This window comes from Hemibagrus wyckioides, linkage group LG23 (genome assembly GCF_019097595.1).
Source record: "Hemibagrus wyckioides isolate EC202008001 linkage group LG23, SWU_Hwy_1.0, whole genome shotgun sequence".
In the NCBI taxonomy this organism is placed as follows: domain Eukaryota; kingdom Metazoa; phylum Chordata; class Actinopteri; order Siluriformes; family Bagridae; genus Hemibagrus; species Hemibagrus wyckioides.
Genome location: NC_080732.1, coordinates 16,875,727 through 16,899,909, shown reverse-complemented (window position 1 = coordinate 16,899,909; position 24,183 = coordinate 16,875,727). Strand labels below are relative to the sequence as shown.

At 39.0% G+C, this 24,183-nt stretch overlaps 1 long non-coding RNA gene across 1 annotated transcript; it reads right to left on the bottom strand.

Annotated features, from left to right (window-relative positions):
• Positions 1-2,898: 2,898 nt before the first annotated feature.
• On the bottom strand, positions 2,899-13,768 carry LOC131344626 (uncharacterized). The gene is made up of 3 exons (XR_009203343.1): positions 13,546-13,768; positions 3,861-4,135; positions 2,899-3,785 (listed from the first exon to the last, which is right to left on the bottom strand). It is a non-coding gene; the product is annotated as an uncharacterized LOC131344626 (long non-coding RNA).
• Positions 13,769-24,183: the final 10,415 nt, after the last annotated feature.

The following is a 24,183-nucleotide window of genomic DNA, read 5'->3' as shown; positions in this document are numbered from 1 at the left end:
AAAATGAGGTAAAAATGATGGGTGATGCAATTAATTAAAGTAAGTAAGTAAGTAAGTAAGTAAGTAAGTAAATAAATAAATAAATAAATAAATAAATAAATAAATAAATAAATAAATGTATTGCTTTTGTGTGTAATATCACTAGAGCTGGATGATGTAATGCTGATGTCATGATAAATGAGGTCACAATACGCTTTTCTGCAACATCATGGAAATGCCATGTTTTATTTAGCATAAACTGACTGAAAGCAAAACAATTCAAATGAATTCTTTAAATTGTAAAAAAAAAAAGGTTATTTACAGTATCTGCTTTTCTCTCTCTCTCTCTCTCTCTCTCTCTCTCTCTCACTTTTCTTTTCCCATCTCTCTTTTCCAATACTTCCCTCTTGTCTTTCTTTCTTTCTTTCTTTCTTTCTTTCTTTGTACATCATCTCTTTTCCCTTTCTGCTCTGCCCTTCTTTCTTTCTTTTCCCTATTCCTGTTCCTCTCTGCCCTTCTTCCTTCCTTCCTTCCTTCCTTCCTTCCTTCCTTCCTTCCTTCTTTCCTACCACATCATCTCTTTTCCTTTTTTCTTTCTTTCTTTCTTTCTTTCTTTCTTTCTTTCTTTCTTTCTTTCTTTCTTTCTTTCTTTCTTTCTACATCTATTTTCCTTTTCTGCTCTGCCCTTCTTTCTTTCTTTTCCCTATTCCTGTTCCTCTCTGCCCTGCCTTTTTCCTTCCTTCCCACATCACCTCTTTTCCTTTTCCCTTCTTTCTTTCTTTTTCCTCTTCCAGTTCCTCTCTGCCCTTGTTTGTTTGTTTGTTTGTTTGTTTGTTTGTTTGTTTGTTTGTTTCTTTCTTTCTTTCTTTCTTTCTTTCTTTCTGTGTACATCATCACTTTTCCTTTTCTGCTCTGCCCTTCTTTCTTTCTTTTCCCTATTCCTGTTCCACTCTGACTTCCTTCCTTCCTTCCTTCCTTCCTTCCTTCGCACATCATCTTTTTTCCTTTTCCTTTCTTTCTTTCTTTCTTTCTTTCTTTCTTTCTTTCTTTCTTTCTTTCTTTCTTTCTTTCTTTCTTGTCTTCTTTTTTCTTTCCCCTCTCTTTCTTTCTTCTTTTTTGTCCCATTTGTCTTTCACATTAATATGAACCTCTGCTCGATATTCCAGCCGATCTACACGGCCTCCACAGAAAGCGTTAGCGTCTTACCTTCTGTTTTACTTCACAAAGAAATTTAGGACTGAACTTCAGACTGCAGGCTTCCTGTAGCGCACATTAGCAAGCTGCAATTATCGCTGAAGGCGACGTGATGGGAATATTGTCCAAACTCATCAGCTCCATTTTCCCTCTCACAACTTCCAAGAGGTCCAGATCCCACCCAAATCCTAAACCCCGCTTTCCCGAACAGATGATTTATTCCACCGTCTCGGCACGTTCACAGCTAAAGACCGGAACCATACACACCTCTAATACACTCTTTCTTATGGAAAGGCATGATAGTATGAGATTTAAAAAAAATAATAAAAAAACATAAACTTGGCATTTATGTCTTAGCCGTAATTTCACCTCATTATTCTCTTATTATTTAGGAAAATGGTGCCAGATCATTTCCACTGTTTATCTGCTCGAGCTCATTTGGACGAGGCCGAAATATTCATAATGTAAAAGCTTCGCTCACTTGGCAAAAGTTATCAGTCGAGGTCTCGCGGGGGCCGAAGAGGCACAGCTTAAAAACGGCTCTCGAAAGATGTCGCAAATTGAAAAATTTGATTTCCCAGAGCCACAGTAGGTTTCGTAAGTACACGGTTATGACGGTTTATTAGCCGCCTGTGTGCTTGACTCAACAGCGCAAACTTCGTGACAAAGGAAAATGGTGTAAAAATCGAAAAAAAAAAAAAAGAAAACGTGGGAAGAAAAAGGAAAAGATTCCTACGTTAGCGTGAAGTGAAAAGCTCCAGTCTCATGACTGAGGGATTTTTGTAGACGCTGATCTGCATGTAATTGCCACTTAATATTTATAACTTTCAATAGAAACATTTTAGAGCTTACAATTTTTTATTTATTTATTTATTTATTTTTTTACAACTTTTACTGTTCTAAGGTAGACTATCCATTCCACTACCAAGATTTACTTAATTTTATAATTTTTTAAAAATTATTTAATTATTAATTTAATTATTTATTTATTTAATTTTATTTTATTGTTACCACATTCCTCCTCTCTTTCTTGTTTACATTTTATCTACCATTCGCTTTTTCTCATCCATCCATCTAACCTTTTTCAGTTTAATCATCTGTGACTGAAACTGCGTCGATTATCAATTCTTTTCTTCATCTTTCTCTCTTTCCTTTTGCTAATTTTTTCCCATTTAAATTTCATACTTGTTTTTTCCTTCTACGATATTTTTCCTCTGGATTTCTTTTCTTTCTCTCTTTCTTTCTTGCTTACCTTCTTTCTTTCTTTCTTTCTTTCTTTCTTTCTTTCTTTCTTTCTTTTTCTTTCTTTCTATACTCATTTCTTATTGCTTACCTTCTTTCTTTCTTTCTTTCTTATCTTCTTATCTTTCTTATCTTCTTAATGTTCATTTTCTTTCTTTCTTTCTTTCTTTCTTTCTTTCTTTCTTTCTTTCTTTCTTTCTTTCTTTCTTTCTTTCTTTCTACACTCACTTCTTACTGTTTACTTTCTTTCTTTCTTTCTTTCTTTCTTTCCTCATTTTCTTTCTTTGGCCCCATTTTGTTCTTTACATCTCTTTTTCTTCCCATAGGGTCTGGAGTTTGTTTACCAAGTAGAAATTTTATTAAATGGTTTATAAACAGTTATTAAAAATACACTGGGATGATTTTTACTATTCAGGAATGTATTATTTAAGGCAGAGATGAATCAATTATTAATCGTCTCCTCGTCTCTGTGCTTTTCACTCGATACCAGCAGACCTGATGTTTGATTAATAAAACCTGACAACATCGCATCGTTTTTAAAGCGACTTCATTGACATGTTTGGTAAATACTTTCATCCATAGAGTCGTACGACTCCAGCACTGCCTCTGTGGCAGGTTTTTACACCTGACTTGAGATTTGAGCTCAACACCTTCCAGTAAGCAGTGACTAAACCCTGCTGCCTCACTTCCTGAAAGTGGACTCCGAGTCTCAGGGACTGCTCCATAACTCTGCCTTCCTGCTGTGACTTAAAGAGACTAAACCTCATCCACACTGCCTTCAATTAACAAAGTCACACTGACACTGAGAGTGTGAAAATGTCTATTATAAGAGAATTATTATATTTAAGAACATGGTTTAGAGGGAATAAAACAAGTTCCAATTTGCTAAAACACACAGTATACTGAGCACTGTTTATGCAGAAGAAAAAATAATAAATTTGTCAAAGTCTTGTGGGAGAATTTTAGAAGGTTGAGAACAAGTCATGCAGCTACATTTTGAATCATTGAATTGTGCTCAAAGGTAAACTGTCCAGGAGCGAGTTGCAGTAGTCCAGGCTTAGCAAGCACCTAAGCAGCCTGTGTGGATAAAAATGTCCAGATACTTCTGATATTTTAAAGGAGATATAGTTATGAGCGTGTCAAATTAGCTGCATGTGAGGAAAAGGACAATTGATTGTCCATGGTTACCTCAAGGTTGCAAGCAATGGCAGAAAAGTAGATGAGTGAAGTGTCCAGGGAGACCTGACACGGGGATGAATCTTTTGGGATGAACAGCAGTTCAGTTTTGCTGGGATTAATTTTCATCTGATGAGCCATGATCCATGATGATATATCTAACAGACGTGCTGAGATCTGGGCAGAAATTGTGTCTAAGACAGAGAAAGAAAAGATGAGTTGAGTGTCGTCAGCATAGCAGTGGTATAAGAACCCGCATGAGGATATACCTTAACCAAGAGAGCAAGTATAGAGGGGCACCAATGGAGAGTCTGTGTGGTGCAGGTGTCGATCCCCTCCATGTCATCTGATCCGAACAACCTTCCAGGTGGGAAGCAAACCTCAAGAATCTTGAGGGTGGACAAGAGAGTCTTGTGGTTGACTGTGACAAAGGTCATGGGGGATGAGGATGGATCACATTTTGGCTGATCAGTGACCAGTGAGCTTTTCAGTGACCTCAAAAAGCCGCTTTGCTGCCAGACTGGTTGTGATCTTGGAGGTTGTTCTGTGTGTGAGAGAGAGATAGAGAGAGAGAGAGAAAGTTTCAGGATGGGAATAACCCTTGTTCTGTTAAATGTAGTTGTTACATGACCAGATGCTATGGAAACATTTACAATCATATTGATGACACACAGGAGGTTTTGTGAGATGGTCTGGAGCAATGTGGAAGGGATTAGATCCAGTGAGAAGGTTGTGTGATTGCAGGATGTGCAGGATCTCTTTTGTTGCTAGGGTTGAAAAGTTAAAGGAGAAGGGGGTCCTTTGTGTAATGTAGGGGTAGTCGGGGTAGAAGCGAAGCTCTGGCAGATTTTTCTATCTTCTAATTGTAAAGGGGAAAGTGGTAGTTTAGTGGTCTACTGAAGGTTGTGGGGTTGAATCCCAGGACCACCAAGCTGCCACTGTTGGGCCCTTGAGCAAGGCCCTTAACCCTCAGTTGTAAAAAATGAGCCCCTTGGATAAGGGGACCTGCCAAATGCCAGGTATGTAAATGTAAAGGAGGTGGAGTCTTCAGAAATCACAGAGCAGGTGGGGGGGGTGAGTAGAGAAGATGTTATGGCACTTACAAGGATCTTGTGCAAAAGCTTCAAGCTATTCTTTGTAGAAAGCAGTCTTCGCACTTGCCTACAATTCACACCTTAAGGGAGAAGGAAACTACCCTTGATTAACCACCTTAGAGAGCTAATTAGCATAAACCATCAGTCACTTCCAAGCAACACTACAGAATCAACAATACTATACTACACAAAAAATTCAAGAATAAATAAAGAACGTAATCCAGTTGCTTTAGACAGATTGTAGATGATCTAGTAATAAATAAAGGAAACAATCCAGCTTTTTTTTTTATTAACCATCAGAAAGATTCCCCATAACCTCTTTTCACCTCTCCCAGTGTTCCCTCAACCTCATCTCGTCTGAGCTAAACGACGCTCGCTCTCTGCTGGGAATCTGATGGGTCATTACAGCATATAAGGGGTGATGGGATACATATCCCACCGCTGACTCATCCGACAGAAGCTCCCGTGGAGGAATTAGTTGGTTTCAATCACAGGAAAGCAATACACACCTTCACAGCCCGTTAAGAACGCATTTAGCAGTTATCCACGCACTTAATTATTCAAATGCTACACTGATGTAAATGAGTGCAAACATGACAGGATTAAATATCAGGGCAGCGGGAACAATAGGGGTTCGAGGAAAGGGCTCGAGACGACAGGAAGATGATGGAGAGAGATTCCCACGGCAGCTCGATAACCAGAGATGTAAATGTTCGTGGCAGAGGAGAATTTTCTGTCCTAAGCAAGAACACGTTCTTGATGACGTTTTCACTGGATGACTGCAAACCCCTGGAAAGCCAGAAACACATTCTGGTGCCACATTTCAGTACTGTTAATGTGCCCTTGTAAACTTGCCCTCACTATTTACCCCTTAATGCAAACCAAATAATACATTTGCTGGCCATGTTATTCAATGTTTAATTCATCCATTCAGCAGATACAGATAAGGTGTTGAGTAAGTGATCAGAAGTTGTAAGTTTGAATCCCAGGTCCACCAGGCTGCCACTGCTGGGCACCTGTGCAAGGCCCTTAACCCTCAATTGCTCAGTTGTATAAAATGAGATGAAAAAAAATTCACTCTGGATAAGGGTGTCTGCCAAATGCTAGAAATGGGAATGGAATGGAACAGATACTTTAAGAAGACCAGATGATGTTTTTCCTGTCTTTACTTTACTGCTTCAGTTTCAGTTCTTGTTTGATTGAAGTGAAATATGTTGTGATTTCTGCTGGTTGTAGTCCATCCCCCTCAGGGATCGACATATTGTCTGGTCATAGACATGTTTCTGCATGTATAGAGTGGTTATTAACATTATGCTACGTTCAGCAATATGAGGATTTCCAATCGCTGTACTGTGATGTCATGGGTATTCCTACTACTGGTTGCCATGGTAATAACGTTTATCAGTGAGTGGTGCTCCAAATCAGTTTACTTGTTGCTAAAACAAAACATTTCTGAGGGAGATTTGGTGTTTGTGTATAAAATTCAGCAGTGTATATCTGCATCATATCACACGGGGGGTTTTGGTAGCCAAGTGGTTAAGGTGTTGGACTTAACCCCCAATCCTCAGTTTATAACAAATGACGCTCTGGGTGAAAAGTTCTAGGTAAGGGAGACTGCCAAATGCCAGAAATGTAAACGTAATACAAGATAAAGGAGAAGCAATGTGAATCATGTGACCTCTACAGTCTCTACATTCCCATTACTTGTCTTTGCACCGAGTCACTCCATATTTGCATAAACGTCCACTTTGTCGCATCCCCTGGACACGCCCGCATCTTGCCGTCACTCATGTCAGAGGAAGTCTCCAGCTCTCATTAAAAAATAAATGACCTCCGGTCCTTTCATCACCGAGAGTCAATGTGTGAATGTTGCATTAGTTATTTCCTGTCAGTTCCTGTCCATTCTCCTCTGATTCTCCTCTAATCTCATATTTAGATACAATACTGTGCAAAAATGTTGGCACCCTATTCTGTGTATAATTTGTTTTCATATATATTTTAATTTCTATATCAACGTGTGTTTAGAACAGGTTACAGAAATGGATTATAATGTTTTATTGTGCAGATGTGTGTGAATTGTTGAACATTTCTGAAAGGAGTATTCACTGTGAGCACTTTGTAACACTCAGGGGTAAAGCTGTTACCAAGTTTTTCATCACAGACGAGTCTTCAGGACAGACAAGTCAGAATTTAGCAGTTTTTTCATATCATGATGAACTGTGATTTTTTATTTTTTTGAATAAAGAGAAGAGAAAAGTGATAACAGGAGCTTGTTTTGTGGATGTGTCATTATTAGATATATTATTATAGTATGTGATTATTTATTTATTTTTTTTAAGTGACCAGAAAATGTGGTAGCTCTGGTGTAAGAGGAAATATTTGTGCTTAGGTTACATCAATTTAATGCTACAATACTTTATCCTTGTTTTTGTCTCTTTTTGTTGCAAAACACTCAGTCTTTCTGAATGCCATGTTACATGCCAAAGAACTAGAAGTTTTACAGCAAAACAAATAAGTGCTCTGAAAGCCAATGTGAGAACAATGAGCAAAAATGAAAATGTTTTCCCACAGACAGGCCTACAAAAGACGCTGCCGCTGACACGCTCTGACACTCTGCATTGTCTGTGGATCATGAATGCACGTGTGTGTTTTGTGTGTGTGTGTGATTCCTGAGCATAACCACACTGTTAAAACATTAAAACATAAGGACCAGAATATCTCTCTCTATTTTTTTTTTTTACAGATCATTATCCATAGCGAGCGAGCTCTCAGACCTCAGCCTCAGAGACACGCTCCATGACAGGATGCTTCTGCGATGGTGTCATCGAGAGCTGGCTACTAAATCTTCCAGAGGTGCAACATCTGCAGAGATGGCACACCCACACACACCCACAAAAACCCTTCCCCTGTCCAGATGTGCATATCAGTAAATCTTTGGCTGTCTGCATGGATGTTTCCCATTCCGATTCATACTGATTTGCATAATTAGCTAGCAAACTAGATAGCAGACTAACTAGCAGATTAGTTAGCAAGTTCATTCGCTGATGTAGACTTTTAGCAAAGAGCAAGTTAATTTCTTGATATGTGAAGGAGTTTTACATGGACATGGAAACCTTCTGTTGTAGGGTTCTATGAATGTTTAGATTAAAACAATCATAGATGGTTTTATAAGATGGTAGATCATATATGATGGTAGATTATGGCCAAAAACAAATAAGTTAATAAATAGTGTACTGAAACTAATGCGGTAGGCAGTGAATTGAATGCAGGAGATACTGGACTGCATTCGGTTGGTGCTAAATAAAATGCAGTAGGTACTGAATCTTATGCGGTAGGTACTGAAACAATTATAGGCACTGATTCAAATTAGGTAGGTACTGAAACAAATATATTAGGCATTGAATCGGATGCAGTAGGTGCTGAAACAAATATGGCAGGCACTGAATCAAAAGCAATAAAACATTGACACTCGAATGCAGTAGGCTCTGGATCAAATGCAGTTGGTGCTGAATCAAATACAGAAGGCCCTGAATCCAATGCGGTAGCCACTGAATCGAATACCAGAGGCACTGAATCGTATGTAGTAGGCCCTGAATCAAATGCAGTAAACACTGGATCAAATGCAGTTGGTGGTAGATCAAATGCAGGAGGCCCTGAATCGAATGTGGTAGGCCCTGAATCAAATGCTGTTGATGCTGAATCAAACACAGGTGACACTTAATCAAATGTGATAGGCCCTGTATCAAATGCAGTAAACAATGAATTAAATGCACTAGGTGCTGAATCAAATACAGAAGGCACTGAATCGAATGTGGTAGGCCCTGAATCAAATGCAGTAAACACTGGATCAAATGCACTTGGTGCTGAATCAAATACAGAAGGCACTGAATCGAATGTGGTAGGCCCTGAATCGAATGCAGTTGGTACTGAATCAAACACAGTAGGCAATGAATCAAAGGTGGTAGGCCCTGAATCGAATACAGTAAACACTGAATCAGATGCAGATGGTGCTGAGTCAAATACAGGAGGCACTGAATCCAATGCAGTAGCCACTGAATCCAATACAGTATGTACTGAATCGACTACAGGAGGCACTGAATTGAATGTGGTAGGCCCTGAATCAAATGCAGTAAACACTGAATCAAATGCAGTTGGTGCTTACATCAAATGCAAGAGGCACCGAATCGACTGCAGTAGGTACTAGATCTAGATCTCTAGATCCTCCAAACATTCATGTAACAAACCTCGCTTGAGTTCATGAAATAATCAGTCAGCACTTAAATATGACAACAAGATGAGACAAATAACGGGTAACAGCGAAGAGAAGTCGAGGAAGATGAGGGAAAAAAACAGTCAGATTATTGAAACAGGGCCACGTTCTCAAGCTGCCAGACAGATCTTCCACCATAATGCATCTCCAGACGCAGAAAAAATATTCGCCAATTTACAGCCTGCAATATGTAACAATGTAAAATGTATTGCTAATTAAGTTTCCTTTATGCTAAAAAAGAAAAAAAAATCTCAACTGTGTGCTTTATTTCCTCCCCAAATGGTCCACCATCTGGATATGGATCTGCTTAAAATTTTTTTGTGCTTGCTAATACTGAAATTAGTCTAAAAATAATGCAAACCTGCATATGTACTGTATGAATAATAGTTTGGAGTTGGACTCTATGTTCAGTTATGTGCCAGTTTATAAAAGCTGTCACTAATTTCATTTTCCCGGAGCATCTTAATTAGGACTCTGAAAGGTAAAACACCAGAAAAAAATTAATAAAAAAAAACATTGGAGCGACCAAAAAATGTAAAACTCGATATTTATCAGGCTTCATTTATTACCAAGTTCATACTTCTTTTTTTAATTTCAGAAGTAATTATTTAATTACACTTTGGATTTGAAAGTATAAAAGCAGTATAAAATTGCAGTAACTGAATCAACTAGAATAATTAACTTATATATATATATATGTATATATTTACAAATCCCACAACAAGCAGAGAGCCTCTGAATTGTCCATGTTGACGAGTCCTTAGCTAAATGACTGAACAAACAGCAGCTCTTGACCAGAGCTTTTTGTTGTCTGGGAAAACATTAGATCAAATCAGTGGTTTCTATTTGTAACATAGCAATTATTTTACAATTTTGTTTTTAAATCATTCACTCAAAAGAGCTAGTTAAGTCTGAAAGACACCTTTATGAATGCCTAATGAGACCTTTAGATCGACTTATAAATGTTAAAGTCAGGAGAAACTGGAGACCCTGATGGCTCTGGAGTTGTTGTTGTTGGTGATGGAGGTTTATCACTGAGAGAGACTTTATAGAAATTTGGAAGAAAATCTGGTTTAGGTGTGGTTTTTCTCTCAGTCATGTCATAACTCCAACATCATAGAATGCTAAATCTAAAAAAAAACTAAGAAAAGAAAATGAAGTAAATACACAGATTTTGGAAATAAGCAGGAAAAATGATACCCATTATGCAGAATAGAACATCTGGCTCTTCAGAGAGCAAAGCCGTTAAAATTTTAGCCGAACTCCTCCACTGTTTCCTGTGGACCAAAATCTCTTTCCTCAGGGTTAAATCAGGAGCTCCAGCCCTAGAACGAGGCGGTAACTCGACCAAAACTCTATGCCCAGATGCTTACCCATCATGAGGAGTTTTTTTATTATTATTTTTATTATTATGGTCATAAAGGGTACTGTGTTTACTCCTGCATGTTTATATTAAAAATGCTGGTTTCATGCTTGCTATCAAGAAATACAGATTAATGTTACTCTGACGATGAAGACCTTGTTTGCCCCAAAAAACTCCAGAAATTTGTCCTTCATGTTTGTTTTGGTTCCTAACTTGCCCTCTTACTGGTCAGTACATAAAGTTTTTAATGGAAATAAGACTAAAAATAATAATCTCCTCACTCCTGCTAATAAGTCATCTCATACATTCAGCATTTTCTCACCAAAATTACTGTAACGTTTCACCTAAAATGTGAGGTAGCTATAAATTCAGCTTGTTTAATTCACTGCAGAAGGACAGAAAAAAAAAAAAAAAAACAGGCACCGGAAAGACGAAGCACATTACACCTGCTTTAGCATCGCTATGCCGGTCGCCCCGTCATTTACAACCGATTTCAAAATCCTTTTACTGCTTTTCAAAGCTCTTAATGGCTTCAGCACCTGCAAACCATCTCAAAGTTAAAAATCAGTTTTTTTCGTCCCCCAAAAAATCTGCATCACCTTAAACACCTTGATATTCATCCAGTCCCATTGATATACATTATTAGTTACAAATTATTTGATTATACATTGTACTGGTTTGCTTTTTATTACATTTGCATTGACTTTTATTTTTTAATTCTTTATTTTCTTTTCATTTTTTTAAAATTTTTAATTTATATCCTTACTTCATATTGCATGTCTTGTGTATTTATGATTATTATATACACTTTCTGAAACAAAAAATGTAGCAGTGTTGGTCGTTTGGGACGTGTTGGTAGTGTTAACAGTGTTAGCAGTATTGTAATGTTAGTAGTGTTGTCTGTATTGTAATTGTTGGTGATATTGGTAATGTTATTGGTGTTAGCAGTGTTGGTAATGTCAGTAGTGTTGGTTACATTGTTAGTGCTGGTGGTGTTGCTAATGGCAGTAGTGTTGGTATTGTTAGTGTTAGTGGTACTGGTAATGTTATTAGTGTTGATGGTGTTGGTAATGTTAGTAGTTTTGATGGTGTTGCTAGTGTCGGTAGTGTTGGTTGTATTGGTCGCATTGTTAGTATTAGTGGCATTGGTAATATTATTAGTGTTAGTAATATTGGTGGTGTTGCTAGTGTTGGTTGTATTGTTTGCATTGTTTGTGCTGGGGGTATTGGTAATGTTATCAGTGTTAGTAGTATTGGTGGTGTTGGTTAAGTCAGTAATGTTGGTTGTATTTGTCATTTTGATGGTGTTGATAATGTCAGTAGTGTTGGTTGTATTGGTTGCATTGTTAGTGGTAGTGGGTAATGATGGTGTTAATAGTATTGGTGGTTTTGGGAATGTCAGTAGTGTTGGTTGTATTGTTAGTGCTGGTGGTGTTGGGAAAGTTGATGGTGTTAGTAGTAATGGTGGCGTTGGGAATGTCAGTAGTGTTGGTTGAATTGGTTGCATTGTTAGTGGTATTTGTAATGATGGTATTAATAGTATTGGTGGTGTTGGTAATGTCTGTAGTGTTAGTAGTATTGGTAATGCTGATGCTGTTTCTAGTATTGGTTGATGTCAGTAGTGGTAATTCTATTGGTTGCACTATTAGTAGTATTGATAATGTTATTAGTGTTAATAATATTGGTGGTGTGATGTCAGCAATGTTGGTGGTATTGGTTGCATTGTTAGTGTCTGTGGTGTTGGTAATGTTGATTCTGCTTGTAGTATTGGTGGTATTGGTAAAGTCGGTAGGGTTGGTTGCATTGTTAGTGGAATTGGCAATGTTGATGGTATTAGTAGTATTGGTGGTGTTGGTAATATTTGTAGTGTTAGTGGTATTGGTAATGCTGATGGTGTTTCTAGTATTGATGGCTTGGTAATGTCAATTTGGTTACATTGCACTGGTAGTTGTATTGGTTGCATTGTTAGTGATATTGGTAATGTTATTAGGGTTAATAATATTGTTAGTGTTTATAATGTCAGTAGTGTTGGTTGTATTGGTTGCATTGTCAGTGTTTGTTGTGTTGGTAATGTTGATGGTGTTAGTAATATTGGTGGTATTGGCAATGTCAGTAGTGTTGGTTGCATTGTTAGTGGTGTTGGCAGTATTGGTAATGATGGTGTTAATAGTATTGGTGGTGTTGGTCATGTCAGTTGTATCGGTTGCATTGTTAGTGCTGGTATTAATGGTAATGTTATTAGTGTTAATGATATTATTGGTGTTGGTATTGTCAGTGGTCTTAGTTGTATTGCTAGTGGTATTGGTAATGTTATTAATGTTAGTAGTATTGTTAGTGTTGGTAATGTCAGTAGTGTTGGTGGTATTGGTAATGTTGGTAGTATGGATTCTGTTGGTAATGTTAGTAGTGTTAGTAGAAAGAAAGACAGTAGTAGTAGATAAAGAACTTTGATAAAGAACAAAAAAAGCCATGTTTTTCTGTTTCCACTCCAGGTTGACCTACATTATCTACATATGTGTTCCTCTGACCCACTGTTCTGTTTCAGCACAACATCTGCTGCATCACACACACACACACACACACACACCACAATGCAGATAAGAGCCTGAGCAAGTAAAAGCGGGAACGCAGTGCATGTGAGTGTGATGACGGTGATGAAGACATGACTGAGGCCTTATCAGCCCATGTCATCATCTTCATCAAAAATCATCATCATCATCCTGGCTTCGTTATTGAGCTGTCAACTTTTCAGAGTTAACCACAGTGTTTCAAACCAAACAATCTTTATTGTGGAGGTAAACGCTGCAGCAGGTGTCTGCACACACACACGCACACACACCACAGTAACAAGCACCCATCATGCACAGATGTGTCCGTGTAAGGGCAGCTCGCTTGCCTCTGTGGGCCACACCGTGTCTTCACACTCGCTTTCTAGGCCATCGTCTCCCACCACTACACTTTTGTTGTTTTCCGTAAAGCTCCTTGCGACGCATCACTTCATGTTTTTCGGTCACGTGCGGCCACGGCACATTCTGTACGCTATGATGGGCGTTTGTAAATTGACAAGAAAAACTGATAATGCCATAGCAGAGTTGTTAGAGGAGAGAGTGGCAGAGGGGAGAGGAGGGGATGAGTGGGTAGAGGAGAGAGAGGGAGAGAGAGGGAGACAGAAAAAAGGAGAATGATTGAATAACAGTAATTAAAGCGGTTATTCGTTCGGCGAGCACCTGCACGAGGGATGATATTGCTCCTTAATTCAGCTCCGTTTAACTCCCCTCAGCCGCTGGATCTCGACTGCGCCTCATTAATCGCTGATTGGCATCGAGCTGTGTTTTTTTGCAGGAACAAAATGTTTACTCGGCTCTGGACTGCTTCTCGACGCTGCTGCTCCACTGAAAGAGGAATATTATCCCCTCCTCCATCTTTGCATTGCATATGCAAGGCCTCAGTTTTGTAGCGTATGCTTAGAAAGAAAGAAAGAAAGAAAGAAAGAAAGAAAGAAAATAGGACAGTTTGTTGATAAAGATAAAACAATTAGGTACTCCTGGTAGACTTTGATGAGAGAGAAAGAGAGAGAGAGAGAGAGAGAGAGAGAGAAAGAAAGAAAGAAAGAAAGAAAGAAAAAGAAAGAAAGAAAGAAAGAAAGAAATTATTGATGGTTGAATTTATTAGTAGAAAGAAAGAAAGACAGTTTGTTGAAAAAGATAAAATAATTAGGTATTTCTGGTAGACTTCAATGATAGAGAGAGAGAAAGAAAGAAAGAAAGAAAGAAAGAAAGAAAGAAAGAAAGAAAGAAAAAGAAAATAGGCCAGTTTGTTGATAAAGATAAACTAATTAGGTACTCCTGGTAGACCTCGATGATAGAGAGAGAGAGAGAGAAAGAAAAAAAGAAAGAAAGAAAGAAAGAAAAAGAAAATAGGCCAGTTTGTTGATAAAGATAAACTATCGTTTAGGTACTCCTGGTAGACCTCGATGAGTGAGAACAATCCCTGTTCTCACTCATGCTATAGCAGCTGTAATCTCTCATTCACTCACCAGCCTCTTTCAGTTAAGACAAAAAAACCTCACAAAGCACTGATACTAGAGACTCCTCCCCAAAATAAATCATTTCCTTACAGGAAACTTTATCATATCAATAATTATACTTTTTTTGTTTGTTTATTATTAGCTGTGCAAGTCTCAGTTTGTTCCAACCAAACCAATAACGAATGAATTAAAATGTAAAGCTGCTGCTATAGAGAAGTAACCGTCACTTTCTGACCAATCGGAGCGGAGAATTCGACAGCGCTGTTGTGTAAATAGTGTTAGTGCCTCATCTTTAACTATTTAATTTTTTACTTACCGCCTGCAGTGTTGTTTATGTCAGATCAGCAACATGTGAAAAGGAGGAGGCTTATGCTGTTGGAATCCAGCTGAGAGAGATAGTCAGTCTCACATACACACACACACACACACACACACACATACACACACACACATCCCAGTCAGGAGAATGTTTGTTAAACTGGTATTCTGATAGCTTTATCTCCAGTCAAGAAGAAGCACAACCCTTGAAGCTCCTAGATGGGCGGAAGATTCTCCTTTCTAAACGTCAAGCCTTTTTTTTTCTTATTTGGTGAGATAATACCTCGCGTTTATTGGATTTCCAACCATTTCATCGAGCTCAATCTGCCTTTTTAAGGTGAAAAGAAGGGGGGAGAAAAAAGACGAGCATTGAGCGGCAGAGCGTTTGTTCGCTGCATTGTGCTTGATGCAATGTAGGTCAGTGTTCTGCAGCGGCGAAGATAAGACTCGTTGAACAAGTGTTGTGTGTACTTACAAGAAAATATCTGTCAAAATAGCAATTGACAGATCTACACAAACGTGTGTGTGTGTGTGGTGTTTTTTTTTTTTGGCTCCTGAAGAGTTCCTTCGTCATTAGCATTAAAAACAACACCAAAAAAAAAAAAAAAAAGACAGGCCAGAGATTTGGGCCTATCTGGCACGAATGGCAGCAAAGCCAGCCTGGCCCAGGTTGTTATCTGTTCTGCACAGAGGTGCAGCTGTTTAGCAAATGGATTTGTTGATTTTTAAAGGGAGATGACGGAGGGTGTGTGTGTGTGTGGGGGGGGGAGGCAAAAAATCAGATACTGACAACGAATCTCCTGAAAAATGTATGCGCTTTTCATGCAAAACCTTACCTACTGCTTTGAGAGTTTGCATTCTTTTTGGAAATGGCATTAGATGTGGAGAAAAAAAAAAGAAAAGAGCGTGGAAAGATGCTTATTCTTTCCGTTTCCAGATTTTTTTCCTTTCTTCACTTTCCAGTCTCCTGAGGGTTGAGGACGCGACCGAACGAGTGGCCCGGCGAGGCTGCAACGCTCCGGCTAGGGCGCAGATGCAGCTGGCAAGGGTGCCCTCTTTGTCTGAAGCTATCCTATCCGAACACACACACATACACACACACACACACGTGGAGGAATTCTGGCCCACCGAAGAGTCCCAAAGGGGTGGGAAGATGGCCCCCAGCCACTGAGGCTTACCGGGTGGCTGCTTTCATTGATGTTCTCCCTCAAACACACACACACACACACTTACGGGAGTCATGCCCATTAGGAGCACAGGACACGTTTTAATCTTTTATCATTTTCACTAGCACATGCTACACTTCTGTGATGTAAAACAGGAAAAAGCATCTGATGCTTGAAGAATTTTTAATGCTTTAAAAATTTTGTCAAATTATAACAATCTAATTCTTTTATTATTTATTACTATGATAAGAAGTGTCAGGATATCACAGATAAAGCCATTATAACTTTAGGACAACTTATTTAACGGCATAAACGTTTGTGTAAATCCTCTCAGAAATCCCAAATAAGTCAGATTAGCTTGCCTTAGATAGCGGCCTAGTGTAAGTAAGGTGAAAGTTTATTCCTGTCAGGTTAACTCACTATTATTAGCAGTGATTAGGAAGGTTTGGCTTACAAATCTTCACATATGGTGCAAGTTAACAGGCACTTTAATAAAAAGTTTACTAATAGAAGTCAGTTTCATCAAAATGCCCCAAATCCTCTCAGGTTATAAAATATTAGCTAGCTAGCTAGTGTTAGCCGTGAATATTAACAAAATCTTCAGAAATCCACTCAGGTTATAACATGTTGCTAACTAGCTAATGCTAGGAATAATATCTTCAGAAATCCTCTCAGGTTAGTATATATTAGCTAGCTAGCTAGCTAGTGTGAGCAGGGAATGTACATGAAATCTTCAGAAATCCTCTAAAGCCTAGTAAATAATAATTAGCTAGCTAGGGTTAGCAGTGAATGTACATAAAATCTACAGAAATCCTCTCAGATTAGTAAATACGTGCTAGCTAGCTAGTGTTAGTGGTGAATCCCCTCAGGTTATAAAATATTAGCTAGCTAGCAAGTGTTGGCAGTGAATGTTAACAAATTCTGCAGAAATCCTCCCAGGTTATAAAATATTAGCTATCTAGCTAAGGTTTAGCAGTGAATGTACATGAGTTCTTCAGAAATCCTCTCAGATTAGTAAATATGTGCTAGCTAGCTAGTGTTAGTTGTGAATATTCACAAAACTTTCAGAAATCCTGTCAAGTTATAAAATATTAGCTAGCTAACTAGTGTTAGCAGTGAAAGTTTAAATGAATAGTAATCCAATTCCTATCCAAAATCCTGTCAGGGTAGCATATGACAATGGCTAACAATGGCTGTAAAAGTTTTTGCCTAAATGCTCTCACTCCTTGTACTCGCATAGTGTGGCTAGTTTTACTAGTAAAGATATTAAACACGTTTAAATGTGATATAAAAATCTTTTTAGAGACGTCTGGTTATCTGATGTTAGCTAACTAATGCTAGCGGAATATATTCTGTAAGTTTGTTGGCAATATATCTTAAAAATCCCGTCAGGTTAGCTAATCCTAGCTTGCAAGCAAAATCTGCCTCTTGCATTTAAGACATATATGGATTCATTTAGACGATATTATTAGCATTAAGCATAATGTTTTTATTCATACTATTGATATTTGTGTCACATCACTTGCCCTTTCCTTTGAAACAGCCTCGAGGTGCAAGTCTTCGGGTGAAATGGTAAATAAAGCGCAGGCTCTTAACTTGCATTAAGTTAGATAACTTGTATTTTCTAAAGAAGCGCCAGTCGGTTATTTAACAGCGTTCCATTTATTAAACGCCTGACGAACGCAGAAGTCTTTTGATTTATTCGTTTATGACATTTCTTCTTCTTCCCCTCATTCATTTCCGTGCCTCCTTTCATTTCATTAATCTATCGAGTGGGCGTCCAAACTAACAATTAAGCTATTGTGGAGGGAAAAGAAAGCCGGAGGAGATGCCGTCGACAGTGATACTCGGATATCACGGCAGTGCAGTCACGACTCCACTGCTTAACCCTGAAACACACACACACACACGCTCAGAAATCCTCTCTCACACACACACACCCCTCCAAAAAAAAGTACATACCCCAGATAAGAAAAAAAAAACCCCTCAAAAAATTCAAACAGTGTGAAAAGAATCGTAATCATAATATTTAATTAAATTTCATTATTTATATTTATTCTACCTCACAGCTTCAGGGTTTGATCCTGAGCTCAGATTACCGTCTGCGTGGAGTTTCGTGTGTTCTTCCTGTCCGTGTGGGTTTCCTCTGGATTCTCTGATTTCCTCCCACCTTTGAAAAAAGGGCAGCGTTCACCAAGCACATGATCTAAGGTGTATCCCTGCCTTAAACCCAAGAGATACGAGAGATTTATCTAGCTAATCGTTGGACAAAAAGCCGTCCTTAAACGTACAGACAGATCGAAATATTATATATATATATGCTGTATATATATACACAATGTGTCGTTAATAAAATATTATTCCACTATTATAGTGTAATCTAGGTTGTATTCCTAAAAAGTGATGCCACACTTTTTGGAAACTTGACTTACACACGTCATTTGTTACCATGGAAACAAACCACCTCACTCGGCCTGGCTACATGCGTAACCTTCATATAACTTGTTGCAGGTTACATGTTGTATGAGAAACAATCATTTTTGTGTGATCCGAGAGTCACACGAGACAATTAACTAATAAAAAATATACAAAATCAGGCACACTGCTATTAAACATATCAATATAATCTGTGATGGCATAATAGTGATAGATCTGTGATAGATATAATCAGTAATGACCCAAAAACTCGTGTGGCAAATATCTCGTAATCGCTCACAGGGACAGTTTTATCATGTAGGTCACTACATTTTGTCCTCAAAGTGGATGTGTTAGAAGCAGGAAAAATGGGCAAGCGTAAGGATTTGAGCGAGTTTGACGAAGGGCCAAGTTGTGATGGCTAGAGGACTGGATCAGAGTATCTCCAAAACTGCAGCTCTTGTGGGGTGTTTCCGGTCTGCAGTGGTCAGTATCTTTCGAAAGTATCCTTTAAGTCCTGCAAGGCCCCACCTCACAACTTACAGGACTGCTGCTTACATTTTGGTGCCAGATACCACAGCACACCTTCAGGGATCTAGTGGAGTCCATGACTTGTCAGGTCAGGACAGGTTTTGCAGCAAAAGGGGGATCAAGACAATATTAGGCAGGTGGTCATGATGTTATGCTTGATCGGTGTATATCGTGAATCTGACTGTATCGACATGAGCCTTTCAGAAAATCTGACAATCAGAGCATCGTTTGTAAAATGAAAAATTCCTAAAAATACAAAATCTGACTCTGTAAAAGCTAACAAAGTCTCCACTTGTGTCTTTTTTTTTTTTTGGCCTGAGCTGCACTTTCACAGATGCCACCTGTCCACAAGTCTTCCCGCTACCCGCTGTGCCAAAAATATCAGGCCGGAAATTAGGGGAGGCAATCTATTATTTAAAGGAACAAGTGACAGTTTCATATGCTGCGGCAAGTGAAGTGATTGTGTTGCAGAAGTGAGAAATAAAGCCGGATAGAGAGTCTTGATTATCTTAAGTATCAGAAAAGGTGTATCGTGAGAAGAGATTTCTGATCGGATTTGAACAAGAAAAGGTGAGCAACAACTTGGTGCCAAAGAATCCCAGAGAATCGGTGTCTGTCTGGTTGTTTGCGGAGTCGATGTGGAGTCATCCGTCAAACTCGACGTACAAGTCAAGCTTTTAAAATAGTAGGTATGGCCTTTGGCCCTCTGCAGCTGTGCCACATAATGACTATCACAGAGACAATGCAAAACAAACACCTTCAAGCCACTCTATTAGACAACACTTACATTTTTTTTTTTTTAGTGAGGGGGGAGGAGGGAGGGAGGGAGGAGAGATGGGGGGTCTTAATTACCCTCTCGCTGGAGTGAGCTTTAACAAGGGAGGCTCCTTTGCTCTCCAGTGTGTGTGTGAGTGTGTGGTTTATTCGTGTAATCAGGGAGCGGCTGGAGACGCGGAGAGCGGCTGGATTAGCTCCTCATCGGCAAGTGAAGTGTTTAACATGGCACACGCGACGGGCTCGCGTACACACCACGCACACCAGCGCACAAACACTCATTGTCATTAATTTGATTTGCTTATCGTCCCCTTCTCCCTCCTTCGCAGGGGCCCTTTAGAAGCTCTCCATCCTGCTTTCGCCCGGCCCCTCCGATCAAATGTCGGCGCTAATTACGCCGCCCGCTGCTCTGCGTTTACCAGCTTAAAACCAAAAAAAAAAAAAAAACTTAAATTAAGATGAAGAATTGGGAAATGTTTCCAGTCAGAAGAGCAATTGATTTTGCAGGCCTCCTAGTCCTAAAGGATTCCCGCAGATTTATCCTCATATTTCCGGATGCCTCGGCCTGGGCCATCCCGAGGGGGATGCGGAAGCAGCTTGCATGCAACGCTGCCAAAAGAATTTATTAGAGCAAATGGTATCGTAAGCCCTATGGAAGGCATACCTTATGTGGAGATTTAAAAGATATTAAGAGAATAGCAGAACCCAGAACGCAGGTGTGTTGGGTAATAGCCATTGTCTCGTGTCTGGATGAGACGGGGATCAGTGCCAGCGAGAGAGTGCAGGGTGGGACTGCAGTTTACGCTTGAATGGATTGAAATTCCCTGATGTTCCTTTCCATCGTGGAACCGTCTTTGCTTACATCATATTCAGCCGTGAATACGTTTGTCCATGCTGCGTTAACGCGGTGGAAGCTGATGTGCACAAGACAAAAGCAGCACTGTCGATAGGCCTCCGTGGCCTCGGGATCTCACTATTACAAATCTCATTAGTTAAAAACCGATGTTTTCCCTCCATAGTGGGAGTTTCATCGCATCCGATTGGTTGCGCTGCATCGGCCGTAATGAGAACCACACACACGGGCGGCAATCTCAACATCCCGCAAATGAGTCCGTTCTCTCGCTAGAACTTTCCGAGAGGGCCGTAACGACGAGCCCAGCTGCCTGAATGGCGTTGCCGCAGCCCACCCGCTTTTTTTAGGCGATCGCTTTGGGTACAGCGCGATAGACGTCTCATCCTCATTATGCTAAAACATTATTCTGCGTGTAACACCTGCAGAATAAATTTGGCAGGCGGATTTGCTGGGGATGATCAAACATCACTGAAACACTGTCATTATTTCTACCTCAAATGACTAGGTGTTTTTTTCCCCATTATCAATTCAGCTGGAAGTAAACTTCATTTTATAGGTTTCATTTACTCCGTTTGCCGAACGCGTGTCAGAAAACGCTAAATCACACCCGAGCAAACCTGAATCGAACAAAGGCTCGTCGAGTTTACTTCTGGATAAGACAATGCTTCACTAATGCGCCATTGTTCTCTTTCATCTTACCAGATCACACGGTTGTAAAAGATTACATGGCCGTCTTGACACAAGCGACGGAGACACGACGAGAAGGGGATCACCTACTGTGCTTTCCCCATCTGGAGGGAGAGAATAAACACTGTTCATTTAGCCTAGTAAAGGTAGCCTCGTGCTCATAAGCTAGATAAAAAGAAATGAGAGGTAATGAATTGCGCCTCCCTGGATATGATTGTGTAATGGCCGTAATCAGCTCGTCCTGAGCTTCGTGAAAACACCCGGCCTCAGCTGCAAGTCCTGCTGTTTGATGGACAATATTCCTGGAGTGCGGTCAACAACGGAACGTCATAAAAAGGTTAAACAATAAAAAAAACACGTCGGCCGCACGTCGAACGAAAAGCAAACCCCTACACGAGACCTTAAAAAAAATCAAAAATCAAGCGGGTGAAGGAAAAAAGGCGAACAGCTGAACAACGGCTCCAGCCATCCCGGCTGACAGCTTTTAGAGCCAGAGATTTGTGCACATTAGTCACACATTTTAGGGAGAAGGTGGGTTTCTAAAGTGCATTGACGGGGATTACAGTTCTATCCGTTCCTGTCTTTCTTCCGTTCTAAGGCCTTCAGGGTTGCCGGGAGGTTTCGCAAAATAAAGGAGCCAGGAAGCTTTTGTTTGAATTGTATTTTGCCTTCTGAAATTAAATTTCTTTCGGAATTAAGGCACTTCATCTATGATTAATATTCTGGCAATTCAACAAGAAGCGCGATCGAAGTTTCTATTATCTAGCGAGATATTAATGTAGTTAGCCAAGAAAAGTAATAAGAAACGTAAATAGGCCTCACAAACATCAGGGATTAGGAGGAGGTCTTTGTATATTCATACCAATGAGGATTTGAATAAATTTGCTCTATTGAGTTAGTGATATGTTGTAATCAGAGTTTAGCTGCGAAGATAAGTTTTTTAAAAAAGAAAAAAAAAAGTTGAGGAAAAATTGAGACCTATATAAACACAAAAACCCCAATTATTGTAATTTATCTGATCCAAATGCAGGCTTTGATCTTCTAGCATGAGAGAGAGTATAATTCAGTAAAATAATACAATTTTTTTTATTTAAAAAAGTATATATTTTTTAAAAATCGCAGAGAAATATGTAGAATTATATATTATAATGTAATGTATATATTTTATGTCATCTAGAAAGAAATTATTTGACAGGTCAATAAAAAAATAACATTACTTATTAAAAATATTTTAAAATTTTGTAATTTTTGCATTGAAGGAGAGGAATTTCAACTGAAACAAAATTCCCATAGAGTTTTCCAGTCACCTGTTTGCACATAAACTCAAAAAATCCCGAAATAATATAAAACTGCTGATAACTTAAATTTCTCCATTTATTATTGTCAAAAATATATTCTGCTCTCTTTTTTTCATTCAAAACATTAAAAAAAATTATCAAAAGAGACTGGAAATCAGTAGAAACGCTGTAAGCCTGAGCAACCTTTTCTACGAAAAATGCCGAAAGCCCAATATTAGTGTCTTTAACAAAAGCCTCAATTCCCACTGTAGCATTCACGTTTCAATGTATCAGAGGATTAAAATGCAGATGAAATAGTAACAGCGTGATCCCCTCAGGACCCCCTCCCTCGTTCCCTGACTGCACCTTTGTTCTGAAGGACTGACGGAAAAGTAGGTGGTGGTGGTAAAGGAGGAGGAGGAATTAATTTTTGCCCTCTGGGAGAAACAAACGCAGCATCCGAAGTTTGAAGCCATCCTTAAATCTCCTTCTGATTGGCACTGGAAATGAGGAAAAAAAATCGAGAAAAAGGAGCAAGAGAGGGAGAGGAAAATACTCGCGTGCTTCAAATAGACATTAGCATACAGCAGAATCATAAATTTACCTCAGGATGCTTTTCACTTTACGTAAACACCAGGATCATATAACATTCAACACACACATCTTCAGATAGCCAACTTCTAACTTGTCCACACAGTTCAGTGATCAGATTAGGAGGATTTACAGTCCAGAGATAGCCTTTAGTGCTGCATGTAGTAAAATTTATGGCTTTATGTATTCCTATTAATGAGCCTCATCCAAACATGACACCAAACATGTCTTTGCTAACTGACTCCATTCTACCAGGGAAGAGAATTATCTTGTACACTTAAAATGAATGGTTTAGGAGCTAAAATACTTGGGGTAATGCAGTTATAGGAAAATAATCAACGATGAGTTAAATTCTGGTGTACATTTCATTTGTTTATAGTTATATGAATTATAAAGCTGTTTTAGATCTGCTTATCAAAAAAAGAAAAAGTTTTTCTTAAATAACACATAAAAAAACCCATTTTTAATTGTGTCTTGATTGTATTAAAAAGTTTACCATACACGTCCCTTTAAATACAGTTGATACTATAAAAAGGAGACCGTATTGATACAGACGCAAGATTTTAGAATAACAGCCTTTGCTTTTATTGCGTTTTCCCAAGAAAATAAAATGACTGACTTCAGTGATTCACCAACAGCAGGATATAAACTAGAAACAAACATCAGACAAAGAAACATAAGATAATGAGAGATAAAGATGTGTCTTATTAATTATGGTAATAATCAACTTTTACATTTGAGCCCAAAAATAAAGAGAGGGAAGGCAGAGGGGCGAAGCAGAGATCACCCGAAATGACTGACTATATTGACAGATGAATTTGAGCATAAAGTCCTCCGGCAACTGCTCAGTTCGTGTGTCAACACGGTTCATTCCACTTAGTCCCTGCACCCACAATGCTTAGCTCATGTTTTAATCTGGTTTCATCAGTCTGGCAGTGGTTCACCCAAGTCAAGCTGTCATGTTTGGTTCATAGTTCATCCAGCTTAATGATCTGTGCGATATGATGATGGTAGAACCAGCCTGATTCATGTCAGCCTTGACCACAGCTTCTTAGATTTCTGCTCTTACCGTGAGTATTAGTTTAATGAGAATAGAGATCTTTGCTAATAGAAAACTGTCTTGTTCTATGGTTTTTCTGAGAAGCCTAGTCGCTTTGCAACTGCAGACCTGCTACATTACTTCAGCTACTTCATCATCCACTTTCATGAGCTTTGGGTTTCTCAGT